The 22,806-nt window shown below is 47.1% G+C and overlaps 1 protein-coding gene across 5 annotated transcripts in view; it reads right to left on the bottom strand.

The window, feature by feature from the left end:
• LOC100058890 (putative claudin-24) overlaps positions 1–22,806 on the bottom strand; it is a 66,580-nt gene that overhangs the window by 17,888 nt on the left and 25,886 nt on the right. For 3 of the 5 annotated variants that reach the window (XM_070253239.1, XM_070253237.1, XM_070253238.1), the window contains exon 2: positions 2,141–2,386. The gene's annotated coding sequence lies outside the window, so the exon portion shown is untranslated. Of the gene's footprint in view, positions 1–905; positions 1,020–2,140; positions 2,387–5,285; positions 5,419–22,806 lie in introns of those variants that run through there. The other 2 variants (XM_070253240.1, XM_070253241.1) reach the window with 2 other exon arrangements.

Below are 22,806 nucleotides of genomic sequence, written 5' to 3'. Positions count from 1 at the left end.
TGAGAGGCGCTGTGCTGGGCCCTGGGGTTAGAGAGGTGACCCAGAAACATACAGTCCTTGCCCTTTGGACAGGGAGAGAATAAGCCAGTGAAAGGGAAGGAACAGAATTATGGCAGATTCTGATAAGATAACGTGAAAATAACATGGGAGCCAAGAACTAACAGATGAGAAAGTCAACCAAACAGAGACGTGGAGGGGCCATTCTAGGCAGAGGGAAGGTGAGCGCAAAGCCTGATGGGAACATGCCTGACGTGTTTCAGGAGCCAAGCAAAGGCAGTGTGGCAGGAGACCTGTGAGCAAGGTGAAGTGGGGCCCAGGGGAGCCCAGGGAGGCCCAGAGATTGTGGAGGTTGTGGTTGGGTTTGTTTCACTGTAATTGTTTCCCTTTGCTGCAGCCTGGAGAACTGACATGATCCATTGTGCATTTCTAAACAATTTCTTTGGCTATTAGAAGGCATAGGTAGGGCAGGGGTTCTTGCAGTGGAGATGATGTTGCTCAGTCTGAGCAGGGATTAGTGGAGATGGCGAAAAATGGGAGAATTCTGGGTGCATTCTCTGAAGGTTGAGTGGGCGGGACCTGCTGGTGGCTGTGGGGGACGAGGAACAGACAGTGACACTCAGGATTTGCATTATCCTCTGGGTGACTGATGGTAACGTGCTGAAATGGGAAAGACTGAAAAGAGAAGGGAGAGAAGAACCAAGAGACCTCTTGGGATGCGTTACATTTGAGATCCTAGTAGTCATCGCATAGGGATGCTGAGTAGATGGTGGGATAAGTGCATCTGGTGCTCAGAGACCTGAGCTGGAAACTAAATTAGGAGTCGTGAGCCTTCAGATGGTATTTAAAGGCATGGACAAGTGACAAGCACAAGCACTAAGGGATTATGAGGGGAGACGAGAACTCACAAGGAAGCTCTGAGGAGCGCCAACATCTTGGAGAGGGGTAGAGGAGATGAGCCAGCCCTCGTGGTCCAGTGGTTAAGATTCTTTGCTCTCACAGCCACAACCCGGGTTCCTTTCCTGGTCAGGGAACCACACTACCGGTCTGTTAGTTGTCATACAGTGGCGGCTGCATGTTGCTGTCATGCTGAAAGCTGTGCCACCAGTATTTCAAACACCGGCAGGGTCACCCGTGGTGGACAGACAAGTTTCAGTGGAGTTTCTAGACTAGACAGACTAGGAAGGAGGACCTCGCCACCCACTTTTGAAAAAAAAAATTGGCCATGAAACTCCTAAGGAGAGCAGAGCAAGGTTCAGCTCCACTACATGCGGCGTCTCTAGGAGTCAGAAGAGGTGATGCACCACCAGCAAGAGGAGGATGAGCCAGCAAAGGTGACTGAGAGAGAAGCACTGGCGGAAAATCAGACGTGGAGGTGCAGCCGCCGGGAAAGGAGAATGTTTCCAACCTGGCGGCGGGACCAGCTTGCCTAACGCTGCTGAGAGGTGGTCAGAGAAGCACAGAGGAGACTCCTCTGTAGGGCAGGCCTGACCTTGTATTTCCTGTGAAGGAATGTGCACCCCTTCGTGCAAGGAAGCAGGAGCTAAGAATGATTTGAAGCGAGAGATTGACATTATATCAGGTTTGAGTGAGAATGAGCTGGAGGGAGAGAGACCAGTTAGAAGGCTCTTCGGTAGTGAAAGCAAAGCCATTGAAAATGGAGAGCGAGGAAGAAATAGCGAAGGTAGAACCTCTAGAACCAGTGACCCGAAAGATGGAGAGGAAGAGATGTCGATACTAATATACAGGCTGTGACATCCTTGACCCAGATGGGCACCTGAGGAGCAGCAGGAGGGGACAGGTGGGAGGGTGGAGGCAGATGGAACTGAGCTCCATCTTGGATGTGTTGTGTTCAAGCTGTCTGTGGTACATCCCTGTAGCTTTCTGGGTCTTGTGCTGGGGGAGAAGCTGTGGCTGGAGATGGTGTGTCGAGAAAGATCAGAGAACAGTAGTTGAAGCCCTGGGCTGGGACAAGATTACTCACAGAGAAGATGAAAGACAAGAAAAGCAGAGGCTCACTGAAACCCCCACCCCCACCCCACCCCCATAGACACAACACACAGGACTCCTCAGGCTTCTAAACAGATTTATAGGATTGTTGGGGCTGCCATCACTAAGAGCAGTGCCTCTGAGAGCTACTTACGACCTTTCGGATTGTGTGGCTGGCTTTCTGGAAACCTGGGTGTGGACTCCTGCTGACAAGTTCCTGGGTTCGCTCACCAACGTTTGGGGCTCCACATGATCGGCGTCCCCCAACCTTAGGGAGCTCTGGACGTCATGAACAGAGTGGGTCTGGTCCTGTGTTCCAGAATGACTTTGAAGTAAACATCAGCCTATGGACTCTGGGAACATGGCAGCCCCGGCCAGGAGTTGGGAAACTGAGGAATTTCTGGGAAGGAAACATAAAATGTGAATTTGCATCGCTGCCTGTGTCAAGTTTGCCTGGGGCTGTTAGATCTGCACCACCGTGTTGCACAACTAGGGGTGGGGTGGGGGGCTCCATTTACATAGAATGCAATGGAAGTGCCGCTCCCTAGAATTGGGAAGACAAGTAGGCCTGTCAATTCTGTTCCTTCTCTTTAAACAAAAGACAGACTATAGAAAACTGAAAGAGTTATCGGTCACTCATTCAACAGCTGTTTAATGATCATCTACTGCTAGCCCCAGGGCCCTGGGTGGATGGGGTGAACAAAAGGAGTTGTGGTCCGTGTCCTCGTGGTGCTTGGAGTCCAATAAATTTTGGCTGGAAATACATATTCAGTGCCTACCTAGACCCCCCTATGGAAAAGCAATCAAATGAGTTAAGTACCTACAAGCATCCATGTCTGGTCCTGGGCTTCTGGAAACTGTGACCCCCCAGCCTGGCAGGGTTACCACACTCAGACCTGAGCAAGAGAAAGGCGGCAAATCGCCCCCACAAGGCAGGCGGCCCCTGAGACGGCGGTGGAGGAAGGCCCTTCTCAGCTCAGGAGGGCCTTGGGCAGCTGGGGCAGGGAGAGCTCTGCTTCAATCGTGCCTGACCCCCCAAATCTCAAGGAGCATGGAGCAAAGTGGAGGAACTCAGGTCACATGCTTATAGAACTTTCCAGAACAGTGAGCCTTCCTGGAGACCCATCTTAGCAGCGGGCTGTGTCTCAGAGACTCCAGAGCCCGCCAGGAGAGCTGGAGGACACGTACTTCCAACCCAAAGCCACGCACATCCTGCCCAGCCCAAGAGGGCGGAGTCTGGGCTGGAGCGAGGGTCTGGGGGCGGGGCCGCACCTGGGCCTTCCCATCAGAGCTCGTTGCTGCTGCCAGCCACACAGGGCTCCCCAAACACAAGGCTCTTTGTTCTCTCGACAGGTTGCTCCATTCCGGTTTCCCGAAAACAGTGTGCTAGGGGGTACTGAAAGAGATTTCTCTCATAAATCCCCTTGCAAAGGAAATCCTTGAATGCTAGGGATATTTCTTGTCGTGGCCTTTCTTTCATAAACTCCTTGTTATTTGTTAACACACCTGCTCTGCCTCAGAGGCTGCTACCAAAAGCAGCCACAACTCCACCGGGTGTGGAGCCCAGCAGAATAAAGCTGGCCTGGCCAGTTCCCAAAGGAGACACTATTTCGACCCAGTCAATATAAAAGGCCTTTGAAAATCACCACCTAACACTCCCCAAAATGGTTATATTTCAGAATTATGGTGTGGATTTTCCCCCCAAGAGACTTTTCTATAAATCAAAGATTTATTTAAAGGAAATTGAAGAGTTTGGACTCTGGAATCGGAAAGACCTGGGTTCAAATTTTAATCTGCTTCTTACACCTGTGTGACCTGAGACAATTTACTTCCCTCCTCTGAGCTCCAGTCTGCTAATCTGAAAAACAGTGATCATCATAACAATCCACCAACATTGCCGAGGTGCCCGTGAGGAGTGGGGACGATGACGGAAATCTCACGGCACAAAGATGGCTCTAGGGAAATGAGTTACTGTTTTTATCTTGTGTTTTGTCTTTCAAAGCCACCTGCAGAGACTGATGGGAACGTGCATTTCTTCTGTGGCCGGGTTATATGTTATTGTACACTGGCCAAAACAGATGCCCTTTTCCAAGGTCTTTATACAACTGGATTCTTTTCAAACTGGGGTTTGTGCCATCGGAAAAGGCTTGGCAGGCAGGGTTGGCTGAGCTGGCCTGCCCAGGAAACTTGTTCTTTCTCCTCAGACATGAGTGAATGGTTCTCTCACAGGGCCACTCCTCTCTCACGCTGTGCCATCCGTGGCAGTTTTGTGTGACTGTCTCACTTGCCTTCAGATTAAAAGGATGAGATACCCCAGTGATGGACTGTGGTTTCTGTGGTCGCCAGCCCACCTGCTTGACCTGTGCCTGAGGCTGGGAGGCTGGATCCAGAGTCAACGTTTCTTGCCAAGTTTTCTTGGGATCCTGCTTTGGGAGAAGGGCTCTAGATATTATTGGCACAAAGATTTCCGTCAGCCTTAGCTGGAAGGAAAACTTCCCTTCTAAGAGGAGAAAAGTTGACTAAAGAAATTGTAAATGTGAACTGCTTTGCATCTGCCCTGAATATTTTTATCCACTCATCCATCCATCATCCATTCATCTACCCATCCATCTGCCCATCCATCCACCCATCTACCCATTCCTTCCTGCACCAGTATCCCCATGTTGAGTGTCTATAATAAGCATGTGAGGCATGTGAGGTACAGGGGATCAGAGATGGAGAAGAGGGGTCCTCACTGTCAGGTAGCTCACAGACCATCCAGGGAGAAGGACAAGCAAAGAAGTGATTAAATGCCGTGTGGTAAGTGTGGAGCAAGGGAATGAGAGAGAGAGAAAGAGGTGAATGGTAAGGGTCCCGTATGCTGGGGCTGCACAGTTAGGAGGTTTCCCAGAGCCGATGATGTTTCAGGTCCACGCAAAGCACAGTGGGAGCCAACAGGTAGAGGGGAGGAAGAGGCAGCCCAGGCAGAAGGACCAGAATGTGTGAAGCCCAGAGAGGCTGGCGGTCACCCCTGATTCCCAGGTTGAGGAGGCCGGTGGCAGCCACCAGGGGAGAGCTGGGCTCAGGGCTTCCAAATCTTTGAGCCACTGACCCTTTGTGTAGTTGCATGAGGCCTATGGATTCCTTTTCAGAATAATATTTTAAATGCATAAAACAAAATAAAAAGGTAAAATACACAGGCTGACAAAGGAAGCCAATTACACTGAAATACAGTAATCAAAATATTTTTTTAAATAACAATGATGTGCTTTTTTATTAACACATTAAACAGGAAGACCCAGCAGAGGGACCACACGTACCATAGTTTCCGAATGGTGGTAAGTGTAATGAGTCCAGCATGTCTGCGCCAACGGCAATATCACATGAAAATATCTGTGGTTCCATTGGTGTCCAACTACTGCTACAACTAGACTACCATGGTTTGTTGCTCACCTTTATAATTAAAGGAAATGCTAAATTTCAGTTAGATGTTAGTAGAAAATGTCATTTTTCCCATTTCCAAGAACCCCTCTCTTGGAGTTCATGGACTCCAAGTGAACACACACCCGACCCAGCTCAATTGCTCCTCACGCCCCGCCTCCCCCAGCCACTCCGGATTCATACGTATTTGTTGATGTTCATTGTCCTTCTCTCCTTACTAGAAGGTGAGCTCCCTGCGGGCAGAGTCCATCTGCCTTTTCACCTCTGTACCTCCAGAGCCTGTCCGAGGCAAGCTCTGCATGTAGTAAATGCTTGTTGAATGAATGAGTCATGTCACACTAGGGATTTTAGACTTTGGAAAGGGATTGTGGGGTGGAGGTTGGAGTGGCATGATGAGAATCATCTGTGGGCAGATACAGAGATGGGTCAAACACAGTTCTGGTCACCATGGTCCAGTGTGACAAGAGTAAGGAAGAAGAAAGCGCAAGATGCCATGGGAACACAGAAGAACAGCTCCTAACTCAGAACGGGAGGTCAGGAAAGAGCTTCTTAGAAAAGATGATGTCTAACTGATAGGTATTAGCAAGTGCAATGAGATGCAGGCAGATATCCAGGCAGAGGAAACAGCAGGTCTGGAGCCTGGGAGTCAAGAAACCCCCTAGGGTATCGATGGCTCTCCAGTTGGGATCATCTTGGGCTGACCCTGAGAATGTCCACAGTCAAGAATGTGCCCCAGAACTGAAGCAGCCTCCTGTGGGGGGCCACCCAAAGGAGTGTCATGTGGATTAGTCCAGCTCAGTCAGCTGGACCGGCTCTAGGTCGGGAGGAAAGTTATCGTTTGCTGGAGGGGAGATGTTGTTGGATGTCGTAGGGCCTCAGCCTCAGCACGCAGATAGGGTGGAATTTCTCCTTTTGCAGTTGGGGAGAAGCAGGGACAGAGCAGAGCTCCCAGTCCTGTGTGGTTTGCCAGAGTAGCCGTCCACGACCAACAGGACTCCACAATGCACGCTTTCACGAAAACCAAACTTGTCACACTAACCCCAGCCATCTTCTGGAAAGGGGAGTAAGGAGGGTCTCTTAAGGGAGATTTCGCAGGTCTGGACTAACATAAAGAATTCTTGGAGTCTACCCTCAGGGACAGAATACGCGGAGTCTGCATTCATGGAGCACCAGCTGTGTGCCACACACGTGTGGTACCAGACTCCTTCCCGTCACTTATGTGGAAGAGAAACAACAACTGTGCCTGGCAGGGCTGCCACTTGGTTGACCCCCTCATTCTCCCCTTGGTGTGGCTTGCTGCATTCCTTCATGCTGGGACCCTGCACAGACCTGTGGACATCTGGCTCCATACCAAGCTGATGGATTTCAAACCCCCCGCCATGACAGAAATGTCGCTTAACACAATCTCCCATCTATTAAACTAGCACAATTTTTTTTTTTTAAGAATAAAGCACAATGCTGGCAAGACTTTAAGGAAATAAGTGCAGTCATACACTGCTGGTGGCTCTTTAGAGTGGTTCTTCTCTTTCTTGAGAAAAATTGGACAATATGTAACAGGAGCTACAGAACTGTTTGACCCAGTCATTCCACTTCTGGGAATCTGCCACAAGAAAATAATTCCAAAGGAAAAAACCTAATATGTATAAATACATACGCAGCAGCTGCAATTTAACACAGTATAAAACTGGAAACAAGCCAGACACACACAATAGGGGAAATGGCTAAGCAATTTCTGCAGTGATACGAAATACTCCACAGCCCTTAACGATGACAAGTGCATGGACCACATCAGTGCATTCAGATCTGGATATTTAAGCAATGATAAAGTGAAAGAGCAGCATGCACAGGCTGAGGGTAACTCTATTTTTTAAAGTACATAAGTATTCCCTAAATGTTACCAGATAGCCTAAAAAGAAGTAAGTTTAATTTAAATGTTTATTGGGTCCTTTCTTTGTATCACTGCTCGAGTTCATCATTTACAAAGCATATTTTTAAAAAGTAGATGTAGGGGCCAGCCCTGTGGCTGAGTTGTTAAGTTCAAGTGCTCCACTTCGGCAGCCCAGGCTTTCACCAGTTCAGATCCTGGGCACAGACCTAGCATCACTCATTGAGCCATGCTGAGGTGGCGTCCCACATGGTACAACTAGAAGGAGCCACAACTAAAATATACAACTATGTACTGGAGGGCTTTGGGGAGAAGAAGGAAAAATTTAAAAATCTTTAAAAATTAAAAATAAATAAATAAGAAGTAGATATGCAGGATCTCTTTAGAAAGAAAACCACCGAAACCTGGGAGCAAGGGAGCCCTGTGGCCGTGGCCAGGGGACGCACTGTCAGAACATCAGGCTGCTGTTCGCAATGCCGCTTCATCTCTGACTCATGCTTGCACACCTGCCTCAGACAATTCTTCAAGCATCTCTTTTCTCTGAGCACTGTGGGAACTCAGTGCAAAGGAAGCCACTTGTCTCATTTCTGCTTCACATGGTGCCGGGCAGGAATTGACCAGAAGGTAGCAGAAAATCTTCAGTTTGATTTAGAACGCCAAGATGTCCTCTTCTCCCCCAGGACCCTTGGTCTGGCTGGGCTGGCACCTGCTGCGCTGCAATGCAAAGAAGTTACACACAAGGACGTGAAGGAGCAACCACCTACTTAGTAGGATCTTTAGGGTCTAACAACTAAGAAGTTTATGAGCACTGATCCTGGTGCAAACTGGGGCTTTCAGGAAATAGCCCCCACCAGTCCTCCAGGCCACTGGGCGGCTCCAGCTCTGAGGCAGCCTAAGTCTCAGCTCACAGTAACATGGAGATAATAATTCTCTCTTCCTGGGTTGCCGTAGGCATTCGATGAAATAACGTATGTGAAGCACCAGTCACAATTAGGCATCACGCAATGGTAGTCTGTTGTATGTTAGGTGTGTAGCTGATACCACCTTCAGTTTAATTCATGCTATAATTGATCCTCAATGTGAAAAAGAAGTATCATGCACCATCAGCAGCTCACACATTATGAGTCAACTAGGTCGGTCAGAATTTCACAGCTGTAAGCCTGAGACCCTGCAAACCAGGAGTCCACAGACAGAGACGCGTCTAGAGACAGGCTTTGTTTGGTTTGCCCAGTATTATTTTTTCATTGAGACAATATTTAAAATTGTGGAGAATGCACATTAAAAAAAAAAAAATTCTGGCTTCTGTTGAAGATTCAGAAGGTTTTACCATAGCAGTGGGCCCACTGCCCCGTGGCTGCCAGCAGCTGCTGCTTTCCATGTTTGTGGACAACTCCTCATGGCTCCGCCACTGCCCCCTGTCTGATACCAAACACTTCCGCCAAATCTACTGCATTCTTTGCTTCAACTAGAAAAGCTTTCATACTTAATAATTTTAATTAGTCTTTTAAACTAATGACATTTCTTTTCAATTTGCCAACAGTTTCCTTTTCTATTAAAATAAGTATAAATAATATTTTAAACAGTTCATCGGTTCTAATAGTTCTGCTTTGGACGGTATATGTTGTTCCACTTTTTGGTGTTTCTTTTATGATGTGGAATAAAATGAAATAAAAAAGATCCTGAGAACATGATGGACGCTCTGTGGCTAACCGGGACCTAAAATCAAAATGGAGTCATGCGGCCATGACAGGACTGGGACGCAGTCACGTCCTCTGTTCTCGGAGTAACCACAGAATGCACTCTTAAGCTTTTGACTCTGCCAACCTTCCTGATTTTACAAAAGTCCCCAACAGCCGCCTGGACCTAACCAATAAAACTGTCATCCGCACCAACCAATCAGGACTAAGCAGACTTGCATCCCTCATTTGCATAAGCAGACCTGACTTCCCGGAACCTGGGCGGGAACTTTTGCTACCAAAACCAGCCCCCTTTCTTTGTTCTTGCGGAGCATACTTTCGGTTTGCTGCTGTAGGCTACGTCTGCCCTGTTGCACGCTGTATGAGCAATGAAGCTTTCGTAACTAAATTCTCGTATTCCAGAGGTTTTGGTTGACAACGATATTGTGCTCCTGGAGAGCCTAAGCTCATGTTCCCCTGGGGTATTGGCCACCCTGTTTAGGAACACCAATTAGGATTGAAAGCCAGGTCCTAGTCTGGGCACCTCCTGGGAAGCTAAGGAGTGGGGAGGATGAGCCCCCAGGCAGAGAGTCACGGTCACCACAGAACCGCTGGTTGACCACTCGTGGGTGCGCCATTCCACCATGCAACTCCTTTCCTCTCCTCTAGTCTTAAATAAGCAACATGGAAAGAAGACAGTCTCCCCATGGAGACTGAAGGGAGTGGAGGAGTGGATGCCCAGGGGCACCCTGGAAGCCTCCACAGTTTTCCTGCACCTCCTTCCCCTTCCCGTCCTGACTTTTGTCCTGCCCTGATACTGGTGCAATGGCCTGAATTGTTGCTGCTAATTCCTGTGGCAAATGGACAGGCCATGATTATTCCAAACCATCTTGGGAAACAGGAAAAAGCAGAGCTTGTTATTTTTGCTAGATCCTCTAATCCATGCTTCTCTCTCTCTGGGGTTGGTTTGGAGGTGGGGAGCCAGTAGCCTATGCAAGTCCACCATCTTGACCGGCAAGCCTTCTGCGGTGGTCTTATTGTAGAAAACCATCTCTTTGTACCAGAGGCAGAGCTCCATGATGCTAATGAAATTAAACTTTGGGACCCTCACCTGTGTGAGTACATTCCAAACTCTGGGAGGGGGCCTAGCAATTTGTTCTCATAGCCATATTTTTTTTTGTAAAATTGGCAAGAGTGAGATATTTTCACTGCAATTGGTCAAGACCACTGTCTCTTTCTGCTCTGATTTTTCCCTTCATCACCTTCCTCTCACTCTTCCTCCCACCCAGCTCCCATGTTGGTCAGCACTGGAGGGTCTCCTTATTGGGGAGATTCAACTAAAGAGAACTTGAGTTGGGGATATATCTGATTGAGGTTAGTGGAAATGTTTATGTAGCTCTCAGCTGTTTGCAAGTTCTAGGCTACTGACAGCCACCTAGTGTAGGCAGCTCCTAGGAATCCTGGTCCCCACTGTGCTGACTCGCCCAGCACCAGAGCCTGAAGCTGCAGGCCCAGAGGGCCAATGGCAGTATGAATGTGACCTATGGGAACTGACACCAGAAATATGCACACGGTGTGAGGAGAAATAAGGTTTGAAATGTACACAGCCAAAAGCTGCTCTGTGGAAGCCCTTCCAATGTTCACATGTACAAAACAGTAAGCAGAGGATTCGGTTGTCATTAACACCTTGTCAACATGGAAGCTCTCTCCTCTTTGAAAGATAGCTCAGAATGCAGTATGCTATTGTAACTGCACCACATTTCTTTTGGGGGAGGAAATCGTGTGAAATAGAAGTTATCAGAATTCCTGTGTTTGAGGGCACAAATCTCTGGGAGTCCTTCAACCCAAAGGTGCATCTGTGTATGAAGTTGCATGTTTTATGCATCCAAAGTATCAGGTCAGCTCTTGGTGTATGGGACACATCCATTGTCTTGATGGAGTCTGGTAGTTCCACATAAACCAGCACTCAAAATTGTACGAACACAATGACGTAATCTGAAGAAACAAGTATTTCCAGTGACAAAACTGCGCGTATTCATCAGTAAGTCCATGGACTTCATCTAAGAGTGATTTGATTTCCCATCTGTGCAGCTCACCGCAACAGAGAACAATTTAAAATGCGCTTGAATTGCTCAGGAGTATGACTTCATGTTGCATTTTCTTCTTAAGGTACACCCTCAAAATTCTATCTGCTTCAGGCCCCACAGAACCTAGGTCTGCCCCGTGGCGTACCCATGTCTGGAGCCACAGTGGGAAACAGCAGATGGATGGGAGAAGCACATGTTTCCATTAAAACAAAAACAAAAACGAAAACGAAAAACAGACAAAGATGTATTTATTTGTAGGTGTAAAGAGTATTCCTATACATTTAAAATGAGACTAAAGCATACGTGTATCAATATTTTTTTACAACTGGCCCACTTGACTCGTTCATGTTACCTGCCTGGCCCCTGTGAGCATCTAAGTTTGTCCCCTCTGTGTCAAAAATTGTGTAGGCTTGATTCAGAGGCGAATGGCAGCCAAGGAAGGTTAAAAGAGATGCATTTGAGCCTACGGCCACTGCTAATTTGTGCAGATTCCTGTTCAAGGGGGAGATAAGGGATGAGTAAGTTGCTGGGTAGAGCAGAAGCCTTCATATCAGACAAGATCAGCATTGGAAGTTGGTCATTTAACGAAAACAGTCTCTTAAAGTGGGGAATCATGAAAAATAATACAGGTTCACTTTAATCATATTATTTTACTTTCTAAGACATAAAGATACGTTCATCCACTCATCTTGTGACGTCAGGCCAGGCTGTTCTAAGAGAGTGGGTCAAGTGACTGGAGCATCTCTTTGATGTTTGTGCAGGAACCACACTTGAACGCAGCGTCCACCAATTCCACTCTTGGTTTCTTCAAAACTTAAGGCACTTGAGCATTTCAGGTGCAGAAGATGACAAGGTTCTTACGACTTTCCTCTAATCTTTTATTATTGTCTCACCCACACCTAATATAAGAGCAATTGTGAGCTATTCACTGTCATCAACTCTCCAAAGCATTCAAACTAGTTTTCATAGAGACAAACTGTATTCTCACTCATATTTAATCAGTTGATGTGAAATTTAACTAAATTGCAAATCAATACCAAAGAAAAATGGCACAAACAGCTTTGGAAATAAACACCACGAATTTGAGGCAAGCGCACAACTCAAATGATGAGAGCAAAGAGCCGGAGAGCAGCCTACAGGCTGAGAGCTTGCTGCCTTTGGGGCGTCCATCCCCACGCCTCCCCAAGGACTAGAGCCAGTGAGTCATGGGAGATCTTGAGGTCGAATGTCTTCTTTAGTGGGCACAAGGCAGGGTGGTACAGTGTAAAAAGCTTTGGACTCAGAATCAGAAAACCTGAACTCTAATTTGGCTCATCCCCTCACCGTGTGATTGAAGGAAATCTCGTGTCTCTGGTCCCTCCCATCTGCCACACCATCCATAGGGATGCTTCAGCATCACATGACTTTGCTTCCTAATTCACTGAGTGAATAGAAACAATGAGAAGAGCACTTGCACACGTCCCCCCAGCACACCTACCCACGCCGTGCATCTCACCCGTCTACTGTGAATATACAGTAGCTGCACTCTGCCTTCCCTCCCATTAGGATGTTGGGACTGTCACTGCCCTTTCTAAGCCAACCCCCCCTGGACCCCTTGATCCCATGCCCTCTAGCAAGTCTTCCCTCTCCCTCTGGCATCATCAACTTTTCCCTCTTCACTGGACTTGCCCATCAGAATGCCGTAGTTTCTCCCACCAAACAACAAACCCTCTCTTGACCCTACATCATGCCTCAGCTATCACCCTATTTCTCCTCTCCCTTTACAGAAAACTCCTAAAAAGACTTATCTGTGCTTGCTCCCCCCAATTTCTCTCTTGACCTCATGCCAGTCAGGCTTTTGTCCCCCCAGTCCCCTAGAATGGATCACTTCCTCTTCTTGGTTGACCTCGCAGCCGCACTGGACACCTCCTCCTGGGACCACCTTCTCCTCCTACGTTCCAGACCAGTTGATTCCTCTGGCAGCCCCTTCTCAGTCTCTGTTATGGGGTGAACTGTGTTCCCCATAAAAGATGTGTTGGAGTCCTAACCCCCATTACCTCAGAATGTGACTTTATTTGGAAATAGGATTGTTGCAGATGTAATTAGCTAGTTAAAATGAGGTCGTACTGGAGTATGGTAGGTCCCTAATCCAATACCAGTGGTGTCCTTATAAGAAGATGGCCATGTGAAGACACAGAAAGAAGACACAGGGAGAATGCCAAATGAAGATGGAGGAAGAGATTGGAGTGACGCAACTGTAAGAAAAGGAAGGCCAAAGATTGCCAGCCTGCACTAGAAGCTAAGAGATTCTCCCTTACAGCCCTCAGAAGGAACCAACTTAGCTGACACCTTGATTTCCGACTTCTAGCTTCCAGAACTGTGAGACAACACATTTGTGTTGTTTTATGCTACCCACTTTGTGGTACTTTGTTATGGCACCCCTAGGAAACTAACGAAGGCCCCTCTTCTGGTTAATGTTCTCTTTATACTGGAGTGTCCCAGGACTCAGTTCTTGGATTTCTTTTCGCCTCTACATTTGGTAATCACATCTAATCTTATGGCTTTAAATTACTACCTCTATCCTGACTACTCCCAATTTAACATCTCCATCTTGTCTCTCTCTGCTGAACTCCAGACTCATGTATCCGACTGCCTCCTCCATGTGTCCTCTTAGGTGGCCAAAAGGCACCTCAGAGTCAACGATCTCCCTCATCCCGTGGTCTTCTCCGTTTCCTAAACCACCTTTCAGTTTCTCAGGCTCCAAATTTTGCCGCCATCCTTGCCTTCTCTCTTTCGCTCATACCCTACACCCAATCTGTCAGCAAATCCTGACAGCTCTAACTTCAAACGTGTCTGGAACCCATCCATTTCTTAGCACCTTCATTGCTTCCATTTCATCTCCTTCTTGAATTATGCGAATGCCTTCCGCTCCCTCCGCTGCGCCTTCTCTGTCTATTCTCTGTCAGTAAGAAGACTTATCCAATAAAAACTGAAGATAAATTCCAGTAGTGGGGCATCCTACAGAATATCTGATCAGTCCGCCTCAGAACTGTCCAGGTCATCAAAAACAAGGAGCATCTGAGAAACTGTCACAGCAAGAGGAACCTAAAGAGACATGGCAACTCAATATCATGTGGTATCCTGAATAGGACGAAGACTGTGGAAATCTAAACTGTGCGTTAATAAAAATAATGCACCAGTTTTGATTTATTGGTTGTAACAAATGTATCATAGTAATGTAGGATGTTAGCAATAGGGGAAATTGGGGCCAGCCTGGTGGCGTGGCAGTTAAGTGCGGACATTCCACTTCAGTGGCCTGGGGTTCACGGGTTCTGATCCCAAGTGCGGACATGGCACTGCTTTTCAAGCCATGCTGTGGTAGGCGTCCCACATATAAAGTAGAAGAAGATGGGCATGGATGTTAGCTCAGGGCCAGCCTTCCTCAGCAAAAAAGAGGAGGACTGGCAGCAGATGTTACCTCAGGGCTAATCTTCCTCAAAAAAAAAAAAAAAAAAATAGGGGAAATTGGGTGTGGGATATGTGGGAACTCTCTCTACTATCAACCAATTTCTCTCTAGATCTAAAACTGTTCTTAAAAAATTGTCTATTAAAAAAAAACTTAAGTCATTTCAGGGCAAAACTCTTTATCTGTTTCCCATAAAAGAGTAAAAGCCCAGTCTTTATGAGACACAGTGCTTAGATTCGCTTCCTCTCAGCCCTTGCCTCCTATGACTTTCCCTCCTTCTCTCTGTGGCCACCACAGGGCCTTAGCATTTGCAATTTCCTCTTCCTAGAACACTCTTCCTTCAGAGAGCCACTTGGCTCACTCCCTGACCATCAAGGCTTTACTCAAGTATCGCCTCCTAGTGAAGATTTCCCTTACCTCCCTATTTAAATCTGCAACACTCCCTAATCCTTCCCATGGCTTTCCCTACTGTATGTCTCATACCACTTATCAACGCAGAACGAGACTGCTGACTTCCTTGTTCATAGCCTGTCTCCCCACCCCAATTAGGATGTAAGCTCCATGAGTGCCCAGAGGTTTTTGTTCTCTGTGTTCCCTGCCATGTCCTCAACACCCAGAACAGTGCCTGACACATGGCTGACACTCCCTACCCATTAGCTGAACGGATGAACGAATGAAGGCCTGAATGAGCTATGCGGAAGCGGGAGGGGAGGCTGCGGTGTGTTGTAGTGGAGGGAGGATGAAAGTCCAGGGCAGGGAGCAGGGGCCAAAAGAACAGAAGAAGCAAAAGCCTTGGGCAAAGGAATGTGTGGGGCCTTTTGGATTTAACCTGACGAGGGAAAGCCAGATTACGATTCTGAACCATGAGGAACGTCAGAAAGCTACCTGCTCAATCCTCTGAAATAGTCTCAGGGATACGAGGATGGCATGTACTCAGGGTCTTTAGATGAAGAGAGTCCCAAAGTCCAAGTGGCTGCCCAAAAACCAGGAGGCATGATCAGAATGTTTGGTTGATGATTCTCGGTCTAGTAAACAGGCCGTGGGCAGGACGGGCCTGCTTGGGTGTCCAGTGAACTTCACTCACTTGGCTTGCTTGTAGGGCTCTTTGAAAATGTCTAATTATAAGCAACATGTAACTTGTGCTCCTCACTTGCCATCTGGCGACTTGGGGCAGGTAAAAATGTACCCACCCTACAGCTACTGCTTTATTGACTTGTAGCTTTTAGACCAATCTCTAAATTAAGCCTAAGCATGAAAGGAAATAGATTGGACACCATCAAAACCACCCAGACCCACCAAGACAGCCCTCTGTTTGGAGGTGCCTTCGTAGATGGTTTCAGATGCATTCCAACAAGATGCACTCGTGGTGACATCAGTGTGTTAGCATGACAGGGAAGCACGTGGAAGACGTTGATCTTGTGTCCATTTTTCATTGAGTTTTTTTAATCGGTCATTGACTGAGCTATTTGACTACATGTTTCATGTGACTTGCTTCTAGTATATGAGACGAATTGAAGTATGCTCTATTCCTAATGGCGAGAACATGGGACTAGAAGTCCTCAGACTCACGTGTTAGTCTTTTCTTTTCTTTTTTTTTTTTTGCTGAGGAAGATTTGCCCTGAGCTAACATCTGTTGCCAATCTTGCTCTTTTTTTGCTTGAGGAAGATTAGCCCTGAGCTAATGTCTGTGCCAATCTCCCTCTATTTTATGTGGGATGCTGCCACAGCGTGGCTAATGAGTGGTGTAGGTCCCTGCCTGGGATCTGAACCCACAATCCCAGGCTGCTGAAGCAGAGTGTGCCAAACTTAACCACTACACCACAGGGCTGGCCCCTGATCCTGACTTAATTGCTTCCCGGCTATGAGAGGCATTTGAAGGCAAGAAACTTAACAATCAGAATGTCATTGGTAACTTGGTTTAAGAGTCAGGGCTCTTTCAATTGCAAGTCACAGAGACTTATCATGAACTGCCTTAATCAAAAAAGGAAATTTATCGACACACATAACTGAGAAGGTGGGTTAGACTCAGTGGCCTCAAGGTCGGCCAACCTCCCTCCCGGTTCCTGACTCTGGCACTCTCCTTTGCCTCTGTCTCCTCTCCCACTCATCAGGCTCAGGTTGAAAGGCTGTCTCTACTCCTTGTCTGTTCTGTAGTGAACTGACAGCAAACCCCCAAAGCCCTGTTGAACCAAGTGAGAGAGGCAGAGAAGCTATTCACGCTGTGAATCCAGAGGGGCTACCTCCCAATCCTTGGGAATCAACAGTGAAGGAGTTCTCCTAAGCATCTTAGCAGAGGGACCCCATCCTCCTGCACCGACGAGACTGTCCAAGAAAATAATAAAGTACTCACTGGGGTTCTAAGATAAAGGGCAAAAGATGGAAGAGGAGGTCTGTCATGGGATCGCAGGTGACAGCAGGGCTCCTGGGGTAGCTGGGGTGGACATGAAGCACAGTGCCTGGCCTCTCAGATCTTCTCTCCTGTTTGCAGCATTCTCCAGGGGTCAAAAGTCAAGGGGTGCCAGAATATGGGAAGGGCCCAGAGAGAAAATGAGAGAAAGAAACTGCAATTCAGAAGGAGAAGGAAACGTTCAAGAGGCAAAGCTGAAATGCATTTAAGGACACACATTCCAAAACAGCTACAACTTTCTTTTTTCTTTTTGAGGAGGATTGGCCCTGAGCTAACATTTGCCAGCAACCCTCCTCTTTTCGCTGAGGAAGATTGGCCATGAGCTGACATCTATGCCCATCTTCCTCTACTTTATATGTGGGATGCCTGCCACAGGATGGCTTGACAAGCAGCGCAGGTCCACACCTGAGATCCAAACTGGTGAACCCTGGGCCGCCAAAGCGTAACGTGCAAAGTTAACCGCTGCGCCACTGGGCCGCCCCAAAACACCTACAACTTTTTAATGGAAAAGCGCTCTCTAGAATGATGGGCAGGTATCAATTAGCTGCTCCAGGGCCACCAGGTGAGCAGAGGAATATCAAGGATGGACAATGTGCAAAGACAGGGTGTGTTCATTTCCCAGGGCCGCCGGAAGAAATTACCACAAATTGGATGGCTTACGACAACAGCACTTTATTCTCTCACCATCCTGGGGCCGGACGTCAAGGTGTCGGCTGTGTTCCCGCTGAGGCTTGGGGGGATTTCGTTCTTCACCTCTCCCAGCTTCTAGTGGCTGTGGGCCTCACTCCACTTTCTGCCTCTGGCTTCACAGGTCTTCTCCTCTGTGACTTCTTCTTTTTGTAAAGACACTTATTGGATTTAGGGCCCACCAGATAATCCAGGGTAATCTCATCTCAAGATCCTTAACTTTACCCCTGCAAAGTAGATTTTCCAAATAAGGTCACATTCACAGGCTCCATGCGAATGTGTTTTGTGGGAAACCATATTTTGTGGGAGACCATCCCCCAACCCACTATACAGGGACTTCCACATTGTAAGGTAAATGGAATTTCTGCTCAGACAACTATTAAAAGCTGCTTCTTTTTCTTTTTACACAGTGCTGTGGAAAAATAGTTTAAAAACTAAAATAACTTCTGAATGCCTTCCTGTTCTAATGGGTAATGAAATGCTTTTATCCATTATAATGGTTTCCAGTAACTTTTGCATGGCCACACATGTGAAAGAAATCCTGGGAAAGATGGGTCCCTATTGGTGCGGCGTGGACCTTTGCAGCCTGTCACATAGATGCAATAGATTACAGGGGATTTCAAATTCCCACCCACAGCTCAGAACTCCACCCTTTTCTTTCCTCCTGCTCAGAGACACTCTGGCTCTTGGAGACCTCATGTCTGCACCTATTTCTTTAGTCATGAGGCCTCCCCGCTGTCTGCAGTTCTCAAGCCATGCAGCAGTAGAAAAGTCTTCCCCTTGACCTTGCAAATCATAGTTAGGACAATTACTTGATCAGTCTCCCAGGTGAAAGAAATGAAAGGCAGAAACTTTTCATCAGTCCATCGTACCTATACAACGGTTGGTTGCCTAAAGATATTCTGATAAATTTTGAAGAGACGCGAAAAGGAGCAGGAGACTGGGTTTTGGTTAGAAGAAGTTGTCTAAAGAGCAGGTGGTCTACAGAGACACTGAGTGAAGGGGCTATGCTATGCCAGGAGCACTTAGGGCCCCACTCAACCCCGGAGGTATCCTCAGCATCAGAGCCTTCTTTCCAGGATGCAGACCTGGCGTGGGAAGAAATTCCTACCCTGCCGTGATCTAAGACCCGGTGTATGTCAGGGCATTTTGACACCTGCAGGCACGGTGAACCACAGCCTGGCTCTGGCGTGTGTAAGCAAACACAATTAAGTCCATTCTCTCAAAGCCAGGACGTGGCCTTTTTTGTCTGTTGTGATGGGACAGGAGCCAATGGGTGAGGATCCCACAGAAGACAGTGCGATTGCTTTAAAATGAAGCACGAATGCCCTTTCCTTTCCTGTTCAAGGGAGAGAAGCACAGCTGAGATTAAACCACCTACAACTTGACCACACCTGGGGCCTTTGTTATATTTATATAAGTGGGCAAACTCCTTTCATTCTTCCATGCCGATCAGAACACCAGGTGTCAGTCATTCAGCCTTTTTTTCTTTCTCTCTTTTTATTTTGGCTGTTTGTGTTTTTCATATTACAAAAGTAATGCAGCATCTTTTTTAAAACGTAGAAACTATAAATAAATAAAGACAAAGGAAAATCGCCTGTAATCTTACCACAGAGCAGGAGCCATTCTGAACACTTCTGGTTCTGCTCCTGCAATTGCTTTTTTTATGCCTAGATACACACCCCTGTGGGTTTCTTACAAAAAATGGGTATGAACGCACTCACTGTTTTTTCCTGCTCCGTTGGCACTACACTATGTGTTTGCCTGAATATCTTTCCACAGTTGTGCCAGATCTCATCTGCCCGCCTGTATTGGTTGAACGGTGCCCTCCTCCCGAAAGACATGTCCACTCAGAAGCTGTGAATGTGACCTTATTTGGAAAAAGGCCATTGCAGTTGTGAGTACATTAAGGATTTCAATATAAGATCATGCTGGATTAGCTGGGCGCACCCTAAACCCAATGGCAAGTGTTCTTAGAAGAGAAGGAAGGAGAAAAACAGAGGAGAAGGCCATGGGAAGAGAAGCAGGGATTTGAGTGATGTGTCTGCAAGCCAAGAAAGGCCAAGGATGGCTGGCAGCCCCCAGGAGCCAGGAGAGAGGCGTGGACGGATTCTCCCTCAGAACCTCCAGAGGGGACCCGTTGATTTTAGACTCGATTTTAGGCTTCCAGCCTCCAGAACGGTGAGAGAAAAAATGTCTGTGTCTCAAGCCACCAAGTTTGTGGCAATGTGTTATGGCTGCCACAGGAGGTTAATTCACTGCTGCTCCAGACCCCCCTCCACTCTTCTCCGCCTTTTTCCACATGCCCTCTGCCGCCCGTGTGAACGCCATCCACAGGGCCCATTACTTTTGTCGTTTTTAGCTCAGTCAATAGGAGCCCGAGCCAGAGATCGGAGGGAGGGAGGAGAGTCTTTATTCTCCTGGCCTCCACTCTGCAAGGTCTCTTGGGCAGGCCTTGTCCTTGACCTTGGTCATTGCTCCTCTCCAGGCTCTCCATAACTCTCTCTGGTTACACGCTCTCGTCCTCTCTCCCACTCCATGTCCCTTGGAGACAAGCATTGGTAACAGCTCTGTGGCTTCTTGCCCCGAGTTCGTACACCATCCCTTGTGGTTCCCGTCATGACTCACACTTGCATACTTAGTTCTTTTGTAAATGAACCCTCCTTAGATTATCCTAATACGATACAGACTGACACTGTGCCTTAAACATCCTTTCCAACCACCATGTCTAATGGACACCCGCTAGTTCCTTATGTGCTTGTGCCATAAAAATTTACGAATAATCCATGAATTAATTTAATGAATCCTTTATTATTACACACTTTGGTAGTTCTAGTTTTTTGCTTTTATGAGGAATGTCTCAAAGAGCATCTTCACAGTCAAATCATTTGACATAGCCATGATGATTTAGGACAAATGTCTAGACAAACATTTATTTGAACAAATAATTTTAAATTATTAACAACTTATTTAATGTTACAAATATAAATTCTTTACTAATGATTTAATTATAAAGCTTTTGATGTATGGTACAAAATTGCTTTCCAGAAATGTTCCATCAGCTCACCCTCCCATCAGGAGCGTAGGAGAAGACCTAGTCCCTAGCACCAGCTCTAATCAACATTTTTGGATAAACAAGGAAACCCAAGGATTGATTGGTCCCATGTTTTGCTACAAAATGCAAAGCTGTGCGTTGCGAACAGCTGTGCCTTGTGAGGACAAAAGAAATTAGCTTTCTGAGTGGTGACTAGAGCTTCCTGGAGTGGAAAAGCATCTTAAATGAGAGAAAAACAGGTGCCACCTCTACTCCAGGATTATCAGGAGCTTGTCTGAAATAGTTTGTAATGAATGGTTTAGGTCAATGAGAGGGTGATTCCAATTAAGGAATTTTAGTGGAGAGGAGAAGGCAGCTGCTGGCTTGAGTAAGTGAATGGCCATTATTGTCTGAGATTAAAGCAGCAAACCCTTCACATAGAGAATGCATTGTTCGGAAGAACTGATTAAGAACATGTCTGAAAATGGACGTCAGCATGTATGGGAGGGTTGTTCTAACTATAGAGTTTGTGATTTACTCCTTGCCATTGACCTTATCTCGAGTGAGTTATGATATTTTCTGGGTCTCAGCCATGAGATCTCTCATTGAGCTGACCTCATTGTGAGACAATAATCAGAGTTCAGGTTCGTCATGCCATCAATCTGGGCATACCCAGGAAAAATAATAAATATGCATCTGTGTAATGCTTAGATATAATCTCATTAGGAGGCCTTTGTGGTGAGATTGTGGGAACTGAATTACAGTGAATCAATTCTATAACCTATTCTAAAATCTCAGAATCATTCTCTGCTATTAAAACAACAATTCTAGGCCAGCCCCATGGCCGAGTGGTTAAGTTCGCACGCTCCTGCTTTGGTGGCCTGGGGTTCGCCGGTTTGGGCCCCGAGTGCAGACGTACATACTGCTCATCAAGCCATGCTGAGGCAGCATCCCACATAGAGGAGGTAGAGTGACTTACAACTAAGACATATAACTGTGCACTGGGGCTTTGGGGTGAAAAAAAACCCCAATTCTGTCTAAAATTAAAATGTACGTGCTATAAACTCCCTTCTTATTTTAAGTGGCATCACAAGCAGATCTGAACCACGAGATGCTGGGTGAGTACAGAAAAGAGTTGTGACTAAGAGGGTCATCCTCAGAGCCATGGTGGGACCCTGGAGGACTGTTTGAAATACCAATGTAGCAATTTGTTCACTCACAAAATCCAAGTCCTGCAGATAGGAAAATTAACATGTATCCAAGACCTCAAAGAAATCGAGCCATGGGAAAGAGAAGATGTTGAAATTAAAGTGGAAAATAAAACCCACCATCCTAAAGACACCCCCCACCACCCCCAGATATGAGTCTACCTTGAGTTACCCATGCCCCATGGCTCTTCTTTTCTCATGTCCAACCCTTGCCTCTTCAGTACCCAAGTCTGTGTTCCCTCCTGGTCCTTCTTTGCTTCCATCCTTCCTTCCTTCTCTCTTTTATCCCCTTCTTCCTTCTTCCCTTCCCTCTTACTTGCACAGGCAAACACACATTCACCGAGGGCCTATGAAGCCCCAAGCACTGTTCTGGAGTCTGAGGCACTAGAAATGTCCAAAGGACATGTTCTGCCAATCTGCCGCTCTGCCCTTTTCCAGAGATGGTGTCCAACAGCCATTCTCTGGGGAAACCAGAGGAGAGCCCTGCTGGAGCCCAGCTGCCACCTCAGCCACGTCCTGGGTTGGTTCCTGCCATTCATCTTTATCACCCTTCCGTCCATCCACACCTGGATCTGAGCGGTTGGCCATCAGAGCCTGGCAGGGGGCAGTTACAGAGCCACGGATGATGATTCGTGGTCAGGACACCAGTCGACCTGGGAGGGCTCTGTGGCAGCTTCAGTCTAAAGAACGTCTGGATTGGGGGGAGGGGGCGTTTTTTCTAAGATACTAATGTTTGAGTAGCAGTAATAAGGACAAGTAGTGCTTATAATTTATAGCTTAAGAAAATGAAATAATCTGCACCTACCCCTATAATCTATAATTCTTTACCCCCGACAGGAACAAATTGGCAAGAAGTCAAAGGAGCAAGATGTCCACGAGGAAGAGCCGCTCCTCCGCACTTCCTCCCAGGCCTGCCCGCCAGGCGCCATATGTAGGCGCAGGCTCCAGTGAGCAAGGTGCTAGGCTCTGGT

This window comes from Equus caballus, chromosome 27, assembly GCF_041296265.1.
Source record: "Equus caballus isolate H_3958 breed thoroughbred chromosome 27, TB-T2T, whole genome shotgun sequence".
Classification (NCBI taxonomy): Eukaryota; Metazoa; Chordata; class Mammalia; order Perissodactyla; family Equidae; genus Equus; species Equus caballus.
The sequence above is the reverse complement of the archived record's forward strand: the minus strand, read 5'-3'. Positions and strand labels throughout refer to the sequence as shown.